The sequence below is a fragment of the Athene noctua genome, chromosome 32 (assembly GCF_965140245.1).
Source record: "Athene noctua chromosome 32, bAthNoc1.hap1.1, whole genome shotgun sequence".
Classification (NCBI taxonomy): domain Eukaryota; kingdom Metazoa; phylum Chordata; class Aves; order Strigiformes; family Strigidae; genus Athene; species Athene noctua.
Genome location: NC_134068.1, coordinates 1,025,060 through 1,038,077, shown reverse-complemented (window position 1 = coordinate 1,038,077; position 13,018 = coordinate 1,025,060). Strand labels below are relative to the sequence as shown.

At 53.7% G+C, this 13,018-nt stretch overlaps 1 pseudogene; it reads right to left on the bottom strand.

The window, feature by feature from the left end:
- Nucleotides 1-3,248: 3,248 nt before the first annotated feature.
- Nucleotides 3,249-13,018, bottom strand: part of LOC141972319 (acrosin-like) — a 30,733-nt pseudogene continuing 20,963 nt past the window's right edge.

Below are 13,018 nucleotides of genomic sequence, written 5' to 3'. Positions count from 1 at the left end.
TGACACAAATCCCCTTCATATGGTCAGGTCCTCACCTCCTGCACTGCCCGCTCCACTAAGTGGCGAATGTCCTCAGTGACCACTCTAAGCTCCCCTGTTTCATCATCCTGACGGTAAAAAAACTTGCTGGCAAAAATCTGCAGAAGAGAAGACACGAGCGGATGAGTGATGAGGAGAGTGTGGCTGGGAGAGCATGTCAGCCAGCAGGAGGGTTCCCCAGGGGACTCACCATGCAGAAGAAATGGGCACAGAACAATTGCATATCTACTTTCGGCCCGTAGAGAAATTGGTCCACTGCACTCTGGCCACACAGCACGCACGCTGGAGGGGAGAGAACAAATGCCGGCGGGAATGAGCACCTCTGTGGGGCTGGGGGAAGCGTCCCTGAGGGATTGTCCCCCGGGCCCTGCTCCGTCCCTGAGGGGCTGAGGGGCAGGGCTGGGGGCCGTGGCGTGGAAGGGGCATCGCAGGCACTGCCTCCCCTGCCACCGTGCTCAGCCCCACGCTGACCGCCCCGACAGCCCCTCTGCTGTGCTGCGGGAGGGAAACTTTGCTCTCACCCTGCTCCATCGAGTCGGGGGCCTCGTCCTCTCGCCTCTCAGACATGGCGCACGTCCTCAGCGAGTGTTGGGAGCGTCCCTGTTTCAGCAGCACCGGGGTGTCTCTCCCAGATGCTCCTTGGCTGACTCTGAGGGAGAAGAGGGGCGCGGGTCAGCTCTCAGCACAGCCCCAGCGCCCCGAGGTTTGGGAATTCCCTCCTTCCTCGGCAGCCCCCGACCAGCCCCATCCCTCCCCTGCCCTCTCCTCACCTCCCAGGTCGCACTGACGCACGGCTGGAGCCCAGCGACCCTTGTTATAGGCTTGTTGCCATGGGTTACAGCGGCCGTTGTGACATCAGCACCCCTATATGTGGGCAGGGACAGCTTTGGTGGTGTCACCATGGCCGTCGTGACATCACACCCCCATATCTGGGCAGGGACACCCTTAGCGGGACACCGTGTCACCGGTGACATCAGCACCCCCACATACGGGCGCTGACCCGCCCAGCCCGAGAGGACTCCTGACAGCAGGGCTGGGCTGCAGACGTGGCTGCAGGTGCTGTGGGGAGATGCTGGGTGTCCGGGGGCTGACCTGGCTGCTTTGGTGGTTTGAGGGCGCTGTACTCTCTGCGCCCGCTGCTCAGAAGGTGTTTTCTGTCGGCAGGGCTGGTGGCCCATCGCTCTGTGTTCTCAGATCTGAGCCCACAGGAGTCCCTCGCTGGGCCTGGCTGCAGAGAGCTCTGTGGTACCTTGACAGGGTTTGACATTTCCCAGACAATGCTCAAAGCTGCCAGCTGACACTGTTTAACACTCTCCTCTGTAAGAGCCTTCCAGCGGGGATGCCTATCAACTCTGGCTTTCCCTTCAAGGAATTGTTACCAAAAGCTGCTGTATCTTTGTCACTTGCTTCTAGATGCCACCAAAGAATCTCTACTTTTTTTGTTTGGGGCTTTTACATGTTGCCTTTAATTAGGATGTGTGCCCTTCTCTCCCGGGGCTGGTGGGCAGCTCTCTGGTGACCAAATCCCGGAGAAAACAAGGGGGTTTCCTGTAGGACCTCTTGTACTTGAAGGAACAATCCTTTAGCCCAGGGTCTTTGGACATGTCTTTTGGTACGGGGATACCAGGCCTCCAAATCCAGCAGTTTATATCAGCTTATTCTTTGGTCTCTTTGTGTTCTGCTTCTGGCCCTTAACCTGCAGCAGCAGTTTGGGGCTGCACAGAGGTTCAGGGCAGGGTCCCCTCTTCCTCCAGGACAGGATCTGCTGATTCAGCTCAGTATTTTAAGCAAGATGGAGCCCAATGTATCCTCCTTGTAGCAAGAGCTGGGAGCCGGGCTGGATGAGCAGTTCATTCACCGTTCCTTACACACTGAAGGAAGAGAGATTTGCACATTTAAAATTGCTTTCTTAACCAGGGTTTAGCACCCTTGGGTTCTCAAGGGTTAAAATACCTCTGGCACCTTGGATCAGTGTATGGGGATTTAAAAGTGCTCTAGATGAAGCAGGCAAATGAGTCAAACTGCGTTTAGTGAATTCCCTGGCTGTCAGTAACGCAGCCAACCCTGTGCTGAGGACATCTGGGGCTCGTCTGCTGTTCGTAGTGGAGGTTTCGGGCCCTTTTTCAGAGATGTCCCCGCTCTGTAAGTGACGGCTTTACTGACCAGAGGGCAGGAGGCACTTTGGGAGTGGCCCCTTCTGATGGAGGCTGGAGAGCTCTGCTCTTCTGTCCTGGCCGTCAGGCCGTGGCTTTCCCAGTGCTCCCATCTCTCAGCTCAGCTCTGCTTTCTGTCATTAGGACACAGCTTTGATTTGCCAGGGCTGAGGGAGTTGGGACGTCCCCTACTGCCCATCTGCACGAGACACACCCCTCTAGCAAGGGACAGGACAACCTCACACATACAGAAAGTGAAACCACCCGCTACTTACTCCATGGGAATGCAGCAGGCAGAGCTTTTTGTCCAGACTGCGTCCGCGCTGCTGTTAGCGTCAGGAGCCCAGAGCTTCCAGCACGGCATCTTCCTCCCCGTTCCCCTCCCTGCCCTGGGCAGATCTCTGTTTCAGGTCTGTCCCTGCTGTTTCATGAGCTGTGCCCTCTAGGCGTGGTTAGGACAGACTTTGGGTGTTGCGTGGTGTTACACAGCAGTGGTTGTGTCAGTCAGATGTGGACAAGTCCCAAGTGCAGATGTGCGGTGACAAGTGCCCGTTATCTGGCCCCGACTCCAGGAGAACTGAACCCCTTCAGCCTTCTCATTGCGCGTGTGTGTGCATGCACATGCCACCAAGCTGTCTGCGTGTCACATCGATTTTTCCTATCCCCTCTGTGGCCCTGATGTGACAGTCTTCTCCATGCCGGGTGGCTCTGAGCACCTTCCTCTGTGAACAGGCTGGGGTCAGCCCTTTGGAGGGACTCTTTCCCTTTGTGCCCGACGTGGCTGCCTGCAGCCTCACTTTGCAGGTGGCAGGCATGGAAGTCCTTGCCTTGCACAGGAGACTGAATTGGACTGCAGCGTGTTTAGCTGGGAAATTCGGCAACTTTATTTCAAGAGCTAAGTCAGCCTGAGCGTTTGTGTGTGCTCAGAGGAGTGTGGGCAGGACCGAGCAGGCCTTTGACACTGAGGCTGCCTTTGGGTCCGCAGGCAGTGAGCGTCCCAGCAGGAGATGGCCCTGGTCCGCTGCCGCCTGCGCTGGATCCTCTTCCTCCTGTTGCTCAAGCCCTTTTTGCCTTTAGGATCTGCAGGAGCTCCTGCAGCCGGGTAAAGGATTGCAGCAACTTCTGGAGGGGAAAGGGGCAGGAGGTAGACCAGCCCCACTGTGCTGGTGTTGGGCTGGGCCTCTGAAAAGGAGCTGAGGCGGTGAGAGAAGGACTCCATGCCCATGATGTTGGTGCAGCCCTTGGTGTCGAATACAGTCCCATCTGTTGCAGGATCCAGTGGTAGTAGTGCTGAGTCGAGGTGTACATTCCATGCCGTTTCGCTCTGGCGCAGCCTCTCCCCCAGCTGCTCACCCCAACGAGCCAGAAGTAGTCAGCACTCTTGTCTTTGCAGACGAGAGGACCACCGCTGTCACCCTGCAATGGAGGAATGAGGGTCATGGTGATGTCGGGTGGCCGCTGGCAGCACTAGGGCTGGCTCCTCTCTGCCAGCACCCCTCAGAGCTGTGCCCGCGGCACAGAGGCCCTGCTCAGGTGCTGAGGGTGACTGGACCTTGTCTGGGAGGGGGTGGTGGGCCCATGGGGTAGGACTCGCGCTCATCTCTGCACAGCCATGCTGGCCAGGTGCAAGAGGGATGTTCCAGGGCTGGGAGGTGGACCTCGGGGCTGCCAGGAGCACTGGGTGGGCTTTCTGGGCAGAGTCCCGGGCCTCTGGGCAAGTGGGGCCCTGGGCAAGGACCTGCAGCTGGGGAAGGGGAGCCCCAGCAGCGGTGGGGACTCTGCGGTGGTGGGAGGGCGACTGGCCAGGCAAAGCCCGTGCTGGGGAGTGTCTGGGTGGCTGTAGGGGGCTACTGGTGCCACTGGGCGTTGCCTTGTTGCAGGCTCCTACCTGGCAGGTGTCAATGCCGCCCTGCAGGTAGCCATCGCAGAGGTTGTGGGGGTGGACGGCTCCGCGGTACCACTGGCTGCTGTTGCAGAGGTTGAGTTCGATGAGGCGGACCTGGGCCTCCTGCAGGACGTCCGTTGGTCCTGCGGCTGCGAGCACAGAAAGGAATTAATGCCAGGCAGCAGGTTGCCAGGTCTCCCGCCCTGTCTGGGGGAACCCCTCTATTCTCTGGGGTTTGGCTTTGTAGCCTGACAGGCGCTGCCCCAGCATTGCCCTGCTCTCTTGCCACGGGCCCCGGGCCAGGCCCATCTCTCTACGGGCACACGTCCCCACAGGTGGGCTCTGGCTCTCGCCTCCGCTGTCAGGAAACCCAGCCCGCCTCCCCGTGTGCCGAGCTCGCACTCGGGATGCGAACACTCTTTGTGAAATCACCTCTCGCCATCGTGGCCCCCCAGCCGCTGACGTAGCGCGTTGTCAGCTCCGACACTCGCAGCCAGCTGTCGGGCACGCAGGGCAGAGTGATGTAGTAGCCTCACTGCACGGGTTGGTCCAACTGCAGCAGCGCATCGTCGTTCCTCTTGGTGACGTTGCTGTAGCGTGGGTGAACCAGCAGCCGCTTAATGCTGCCAACTTGGGTCTCTGGGCCCGGCTGAGTCAAATGGGTGGCCCCGACCACCACGCACCACATTGTGACATGCCTGGAAGGCAGATGGGGAGAGGGCTCAGAGGGATCCCAGCCACGTGCTGCCGCAGCCCAGCAGGTCCCTGCTCTCTGTTTCACACGGGGCAGAGGAAAGCAGTGCTACGGAGGCTCAGAGTGCCCCTGCGTGCCTTGGGCTCGAGGCGTGTCGAGCTGGAGGCTATAGGAAGCCGTGGCAGGATCCCAGCTCTCTCCTGAGCAGCCTCTCAGCCGGGCTCTGCAGTGCCCAGGCACTGGGTGTACGGCAGGGAAAGGGGACGGGAGTAGCACGTGGTGCTGCGGAAGGGGGACCCGCGAGTGCCGGGGGATATCCCCGTTCCTGGCCCTCCTTCCCTGGCCTCGAGGAAGCAGTGGGCTGCTGTCAGGACCCACTCTGTGCTGATGGGAGACCCTCCACACACATGCCCCGTGCCTGCTTCCCAGGGGTCCTGGATGCTGATGATCCAGGGCCAGGCCCCTGGCAGGGTGCCTGTGGCCCCACGACGTGCGACGTGCCGTAGTGAGCAGCCATGGGCCGGAGCCCACAGGTCCCCCTGTAACCAGAAACCCATCACCCTCCTGCTCGACGGCTCGCGGCTCTCCCTGCTGGAGGTCAGCCCTCTGCCCTCCCCACAAGGTTCTGCATGGATCGTGAGGCCAGGGAACCCCGGGGGGTGGACAGGAGGCATCTGCCCCATTTCGGCTTTAGCCCCGCAGGCGAGTTGTGCCAGCAGCCCAGGTGTGGCCACAGGGGAGGCAGAAGCTGGGGTCGGACACGCCCGGCAGACCCCCCTGAATGCCCTGCCCAGGGGACGGGGGTGTGCAGGCGTTAATAAACTGGTCCCCTTGTGCCCCTGCAGCCTCCTCCTCTCCACTGTTAGCTCATTTGGACTTGACCTCCACACATCATCATCCTTTCTGCAAAGCTATCTCCGGCATCAGGACACACTTTTAGGACTTTCACATGATTGTACCTTAACAAAGATTGATGGGTTTGTAGGTCCTCCAAGTTAGCAAGGGACACAGAACTGATCCTGTGCTGAATTAGAGGCATGGGCTTGCTGCTGTCCTTCTACATGGAGACGAGTGCCATGGATTTGATATTGCTCGGAGTAAGAGGAAGGACCCAGTAATTGCTGGAGGTCTGAACTGGGAGCTGCAGCTCCACTGGAGAACTGACGGCACTGATCCCACTCAGGGCTTCTCGCCACTCTAAGATTAAGATGGCTAAGGGAACATTATTTTGGCCCAGCTTTTATCTTAGCTACTCTATCGAGAAAAGCGGCCAAGAAGAGAACTGAATGCAAATTATTCTCTTCTGTAACACAGACATGGCTGTCAGGAAAAGGACCCAAACACAACCAGGACAGCATGGGATCATTTTTATTCTCAGATAACCTTAACTGGATTCCTGCTCAGTCAGGAGAATGCAGTTCAGGAGCTTATTTACCAGCCATCACACTCTTTAACTCCATCCTTGGCTTCATCCCTAGCAAGGAGAACTAAAGAATGAGATTAATCCCTTTGCAGAGAGGATCAAAAGAGTCCAGGCATCATCATCCATCTTGCCACGGAAAAGACACTTCCTCAGCAGATAGACAATAGAAACCGGTTGCTAAACTGTTTGTATCCTTTCCTCACCCTCATAAAAGATGTAAGATCCGCAACTTAGTCAAAAAGTCACAGACAGGCAAAGGAGAACCGTTACTGTTGAGCTTCGCTCTCTGTTGGTTCCTGCAACATCTCATCTCACCGAGAGCGCTGAGCGAGTGTCCTGATTAAATAATAATAAACCTTGCTGCCTTTAATCATTGGGTTTTATCATTAATAACAAGGTTCAAAACTCCAGGCTGCCATTTGTAAAGGGCGCACAGAAAACGTGAAGTAGCGTTATGCTTCATCTGAGGAATACGATCCCTTTCCCAGAAGGGCCAAACAGCCTCAAAGTGCTCAAGGACAGTCAAGGACAACTCAAGCTGTGGAGAAAAGACAAGCTCATTTTATTTCCATGGAGAATAAGCCTGGGCAGACCAGGCATAGAGGTAGAGCTTCCCGAGGCACACAAAGCTGAATCCTCTGAAGGCATCAGGTGCCTGCATGGGAATTTAGGCTGCCCTGACTCCCACAGATGCCTTGGCAACAGGAGGCACCTAAAGATCTGGGACTGTGGCCAAAGCAGACCAGCTGCCTTGGCCAAAAGCCACAGGGGATTGGGGCTAAGAAAGGTGACCCTAATTCAGGCTCTAGCTTCACACCTGCAACCTTGACCTTCCTCTTCATAAGCACATTTACCCCTGCTGTGGACACAGGACAGTAAAATGAAAGAGAAGACCAAGACCCGGAACAGTCACCTTCACTAGACAGGAATAACTGCATCTACTACAGCACCACCACCCTGATGGGGAAACCTGTTGGTTTGGAATAAAAGCTTATAGGAGAATAGTGTTTTCTCTAAAGGTGTCCATGATGCTAAACAAACATTTTAAGGACAGGAACTGTGGCTTTTTTCCACCCATAATTAACAGTGTTTTCAGAGCTTTTACACAAACCATTTAGGGGTTGTTAACTAAAAATCTGCCTCGTTACTTTTACTGTTTAACACTTTCAATTTCTCCTTTCTTTTCTGGCTTATGCATTTCTATTGAAACTCCCCTCTTTTCATCTCAGTCTGCAGCCCATGTGCAGCGCAGAATAAAACTTTACACCCTTGAGAGAAAAAGTAAAAAAAAAAAAAAAAATAAACAGGACAGAAATAATCTTGAAGAAATAATCTTCACTAAGGTTGGAATGCGACCTGGCAGGAAGAGGAGGGAAGCGTGACTCCTGCAGCAGTGTTTTTAAGATGACAGGAAAAGTAAGAGACTTCAGAGAAAAAGGTGTGCTGTAAGGAGGCAATTTAGCCATGACCACAGCCTCAGAGGGAGCAGAAACAGTGCCTGAGGAATGGAAACCAAAGCGTGGATAGTCACGGCGCTGTGGAACCAGAGATGGAAGGCTCTACCGTTCCATCATTAGAACAAGGAAAGCAATTAACCCCCCCTCAGAGCAAAGTCCGTTTGCCCTGACTGACGAGAAGAAGCAGGTTCTTTCCCATATTCAGTGGTTGAGAATAGAAACAGCTCGGAGACAAGCACTAGCGACTGCAGCTCTATTCTTTGAGACTCTTCCTCTCCACGGCACAGGAAAGGCTCTTTCTGGGGAGCCGGTTTGAGACCCCGAACCCAGCACCTGCACCTCAGGACCATACTGAACATAACAGTGCAAACCCAAAACAACTTCCAATTCACGTTCTCAAGTTGTAGCTTGAAAAACGCAACTCCTGCCATAACATCTCCTCCACTGCACTCGGCTCTCTCCTGAAGAAGAGTGAGAGCACGCACTAGAGACACTCGCACAGCAGCGTGGAGTTCACGACAGAAGTTTGGGAAAACTGTGGCAGAAGAGTTGTAACAGGGATCTAAAGGGCATTTGGTACAGTTTGCTGAAGCAAGTTCAAATGCTTGCTCTTCTGTACACAGAAACCACAAGCTGAAGTCCATCAGCTCCCCTCTCTGCTCTGAACCCCTCTGACCCTGCGCAAGTCCAGAACCAGACTCAAGGTTTCAGCATCAGCCTACTGCAGCTTCTCCAGGGTGGCTTAAACCAGGCTGGATTTAGGTATCAAATGAGCATCAAGGAACAACTCCAGCCCCCAACTGTGATGTGTTCTTTCTAATTATCTTCACTCCAGTGAAGCAACCACCAGCAGGGCAGCAGGGAACAGACACAGTCGCACCTCAGCCAGCAGCAGCTTTCTGTCAGGTCTTCAGAACCTTCACAAGATGAAGAAACTAACGACCATATGCTCAGAAAGCATTGTCATGAGGAGCACAACAGGCACATCGAATCATTGAAATCTAACTACTGCCAAGTCCTGTAAAAAGCTCCAACAAAAAAAGCCCTCCCAGCCTGCTTCGCACTAAGTTTTTCATTTCCCAGGTTAAAAGAAGTTTTACATTATCATCACCACCTGCCCTCCACTAAAACCGTCCTTTCTCCGCAGATGGGTGAGGCCCACTCTCCTTAATAAATCCTCACATAGAGAAGAGAAGGAACAGAAACAGCAACTCCGTACACATTGGGTATTTCCTCTGCAATCACGTAGCCTTGGGACATCTTCCATAATTCCCCTCAGTCTGCATTGTAACAACCTTGAGAAGAACTTTCTGTCATTCTTTCTGTCTGTTTTCTAGCTTTTAACCCTTTGATATTATCCAACTAGGGTTAAGTTCTTGAAGAGCCTTCAGTTTCTTCAAGGGGCATGGTTTTTTCCTCCCCTTTCTAAAAGCATTCATTACTCCGCTGTTCAACCACACTGCTGTTCTCTGAAAGGATTTTAGCTATGGTTTTGACAGGTGGTAAAACATTTACTCTGAACTGCTCACACAAGGTCTTTGAACAGTCTCCAAGCCTCCTGCAAGCCTTGTACCCTCTGCCCCTCCCGCTCATTCCCTGTTAACAAGCTTTCTCCACTTCAAAAAGAAAACCCCACCAACAGTGTAGTCTTAAGGGACTTGGGGGCTGTTTCATGACTGTAAAGCATTGAGTTGGAGTACATTTGGTCTCTACAACTGAACAGCTGTTTCCTCGTTACCTCTTGAGCCAGGTCCTGTACACAGCTGACAACCAGCAGAGTTACATGTCCCTTGTGGGTTCTCTGCTTGACGGCTCAAGGAGCTGTCAGTCCGGGGGCCTAAATACATTTAAACAAACTGTCATGACATTCAATCAGTCTACGCGGGTTAAACTGAAGTCTCCTGTTATCACTAAGAGCAATTTCAAAGGAAAAGTTTAATGAAACTGTAGTCATGACCTCTTCCCCTTGCCAGCTCTGTCAGGTCTCCCAGCCAAGGAACTTCTCTGCTTTTAAATCAAGTGGAATCTTTGGACTCATACTTTCCACTTCCTTCTCTTGCTGTCTTACTGTAGAAGAAACATCTGGGGATAAAAATGCAATTATTTCTCTCCCTCCTCTTTATCTCCCTAAGAAATGAATGCTTCTGAATCACAGCAGGCCCACCATACTACTCTTAAAGCAAGAGAAGACATGTTTGGTAAGACGCCCCTACAAACCTTCTGCTTCCATCTGCCTAGTTATTTTCCTGATCCAGTTAGTGGTGCAGAGAATTAAACCTCAGCCTTCAAGACCAACAGCTCCCAGGAGACCACTCCAGATATAATACTATTTAAATATGAAACAGCTCCTGTCCTCAGCTAGAGCTCCTCAGCTACAGCTGAGGAGGCATAAACCAGAGAAAAGTTGTAATTACTAGGAGGGATTAAGAATTAATAAAAAAACGTAAAGGTTTTGATACCCGAGAGGCTCCCAGCTCAGGGGAGATGCTGGTCACAGGCCACTGCCATCCAGGAGAGCTCAAAGGGTCTCTCTTGGGGTTGCAACTTACAGGGTCCAAGATAATTGACTTTTGTCAGATCCCTTTTGCTCACGCCCAGCTCAAACAACAAAGTATTCTGGTGCCTTCCAGCAGTCGCACAAGAACTTGAACAACGGGCAACTCTGTTATTGTTCTCATCTGACCCCATCCCAGGCACACCTGTGCCAGGCCCTTGGGAGATGATGGGCTGGTATAACCGTTTCCAAGCAATCGGGAGGGCAGGAGCCAGGCTCGTTAAGAGGTGCCTTAATGTTATCAGTCCTTATCTCCACAGATGGGTGTATTGCTCGGGGGAGGTGGCTGGAATCACACCTGGCACCAAGCAGCCCAACAAGGAGGGGCGGGGAGGGGGGAGAACTGCACCACCACAATCCACCCCGTGACTAAAATCAGTTTATCTTGTCCATAGAGTGGCAGTGTGGCTGCCTCTTGCCTTTATGCCTATCAACAGAGGATGCCACAATCCAATTATAATTGGAGGGGATTTTGTCTTTGATTAGCGTCTATCAAAAAAAAAAATTATTTGTGGGAAGTATACACACAGAGATACTTCTGTAACTGCGTAATCTGTCTAACCATCCCCCAAACCCTAGTATACAAAACTACTAACCAGTCCTATAAGCAGTAAACAAAGTTAGAATTAGGAAAATCATGACCGGGTGAAACGTGGAATTAAACAGTCCTGTGCCTGTTGGTGACCACCCAAAAAAAGCTTTCCCACCATCGATGCTCCCCATTCTTTTTGACTCTCACTAGCACTTGGTGTATTTCTTTTATATCATGCTGGACCGTGATAAGAGTCTTTTGTCCATTTTTAAAAGCAGTTTGAAAGGCAAAGAGCAGAGCCTACCTGGAGCCATCTTGGACCAAAGCTGGCCAGCCAGATCCTACTCAGGGTTGTCTTTGATCCTGGCCTGCCACTCACAGACTAATTAGAGCCCAGTTGGACACCACCTGGCCACCCAGAGGACACGTAGAACCTGCCTGGAGCAGAGGTAATCCTGCCAGGGCCTACCCAGAGCCCTTGTGGCCTACTGCCAGCTAGCCAGAGACTACTTGCAGCCCTCTTGGACCAAAGCTGGCCAGACAGATCCTACTTAGAGTTCTCCTTGAGAACAGCCTGGCACCCAGAGCCTACTTAGAGCTCACTTGGACACAAGCTGGCCAGCCAGAGGCAATTCAGAGTCTGCCTAGACCACAACTCAGCCAGCCAGAGCTTACTCAGAGCCGCCTGGGAGCCCAGCTTGCCAGGCAGAGCCTACTCAGAGACCTTTGGGCCTTCAGGCTGCCAGCCAGAGCCTACCTGGAGCCCTTGGTATAGGCCCCTGAGACCCCAAACGCTAAACACTGGCTAAGAAAGCAATTTTAGATACACAAATCTAATTTCCTTCAGTGTTTAAGGAACTGAGTGAACTGCTCCTCCATCCTGGATACCAGCTCTTGCTACAAGGAGGATTCATTTCCCTGCATCTTGCATGCAGCTCCTGCTTCAAATACTGAGATGAATCAGCAGATCCTGTCCTGGAGGAACAGGGGATCCTGCCCTGAACCTCTGTGCATCACACAGCCCCATTTGTCTCTGCAGATTAAGAGTCAGAAGCAAAAGAGAAACAGAACAAACAATACGCTGATATAAACTGCTGGATTTGGAGGCCTGGTATCCCCGTACCAAAAGACAAGTCCCAAGACACCCGGGCTAAAGGATTGTTCCTTCAAGTACAAGAGGTCCTACAGGAAACCCCCTTGTTTTCTCCGGGATTTGGTCACCAGAGAGCTGCCCACCAGCCCCTGGCCAGAAGAGCACACATCCTAATTAAAGGCAACATGTAAAAGCCCCAAACAACAGAAGTCGAGATTCTTTGGTGGCATCTGGCAAGTGACAAAGATACAGCAGCTTTTGGTAACAATTCCTTGAAGGGAAAGCCAGAGTTGATAGGCATCCCCGCTGGGAGGCTCTTACAGAGGAGAGTGTTAAACAGCGTCAGCTGGCAGCTTTGAGCATTGTCTGGGAAATGTCAAACCCTGTCAAGGTACCACAGAGCTCTCTGCAGCCAGGCCCAGCGAGGGACTCCTGTGGGCTCAGATCTGAGAACACAGAGCGATGGGCCACCAGCCCTGCCGACAGAAAACACCTTCTGAGCAGCGGGCGCAGAGAGTACAGCGCCCTCAAACCACCAAAGCAGCCAGGTCAGCCCCCAGACACCCAGCATCTCCCCACAGCACCTGCAGCCACGTCCACAGCCCAGCCCTGCTGTCAGGAGTCCTCTCGGGCTGGGCGGGTCAGCGCCCGTATGTGGGGGTGCTGATGTCACCGGTGACACGGTGTCCCGCTAAGGGTGTCCCTGCCCAGATATGGGGGTGTGATGTCACAATGGCCATGGTGACACCACCAAAGCTGTCCCTGCCCACACATAGGGGTGCTGATGTCACAATGGCCGCTGTAACCCACGGCAACAAGCCTATAACAAGGGTCGCTGGGCTCCAGCCGTGCGTCAGTGCGACCTGGGAGGTGAGGAGAGGGCAGGGGAGGGATGGGGCTGGTCGGGGGCTGCCGAGGAAGGAGAAGGGATCCCACACCTCAGGACGCCGGGGCTGTGCTGAGAGCTGACCCATGCCCCGCTTCTCCCTCAGAGTCAGCCAAGGAGCATCTGGGAGAGACACCCCGGTGCTGCTGAAACAGGGACGCTCCCAACACTCGCTGAGGACGTGCGCCATGTCTGAGAGGCGAGAGGACGAGGCCCCCGACTCGATGGAGCAGGGTGAGAGCAAAGTTTCCCTCCCGCAGCACAGCAGAGGGGCTGTCGGGGCGGTCAGCGTGGGGCTGAGC